The sequence below is a fragment of the Podarcis gaigeae genome (genome assembly GCF_964106915.1).
Source record: "Podarcis gaigeae genome assembly, chromosome: 1".
Classification (NCBI taxonomy): Eukaryota; Metazoa; Chordata; class Lepidosauria; order Squamata; family Lacertidae; genus Podarcis; species Podarcis gaigeae.
Window position 1 is genome coordinate 84,064,838 of NC_139678.1, and position 729 is coordinate 84,065,566.

The following is a 729-nucleotide window of genomic DNA, read 5'->3' on the forward strand; positions in this document are numbered from 1 at the left end:
AGAATTGTCTTCTAGCCACAGATTCCAGTCATTAGTGGAATTTTCTACCATTTGATTAGGAAGCACAAAACAATGTCATGTGGAAGATCTCCATGTAGGGTAACAGTGTCATGTAGGAAAGAGTCTGTGTTCTTACCAGCTACAGAACTGGTCCAAGACATTTTGCTACTTGAAACAAAGGACAAGACAGTGCCTTCCCTCATTTCCACATACAGAAGCTAACCAGTTTAATTTTACTTCAACACTGGCAATGGGACAGCGTCCTCCACAGCACCTGAGGGGGTGTAGGGCAAACTATGTGGCAAACAGTCCCTGTCCCTCTAGCATTTGCTGTCTGAGGCAGCTGCCTCACTCCACCTAGTGGTAGGGCTGACCCTGTCTAGGTAAGTGTGCATAGGATTGCAGCTTAAACTGACCAGAGGTGAGAGGCAAGATTCAAAAGCCATAGACCAGCTCAAATTTATAGCGATATAAATAGGTAGAATTGACAATTGCGCCCTATTCTTCTGCAGGATAGGACTCCTGGAGAAACCACTGACTCTTTTGGGTCTGTGATGAATAGAATCCATTCCATCCTTCATGTTATTTTCTCTCCCTGCAAAATACCTCAGTAAGGACTTCTCTTGCCTGCTGCTCTCTGGGAGCCATCCTTCCCTCCCTCATGCTAAAGGTACCATCACACCCACCCCAGATCTGGCCTCCCTCACAGTCTCATTGCCGAGGGGGCAC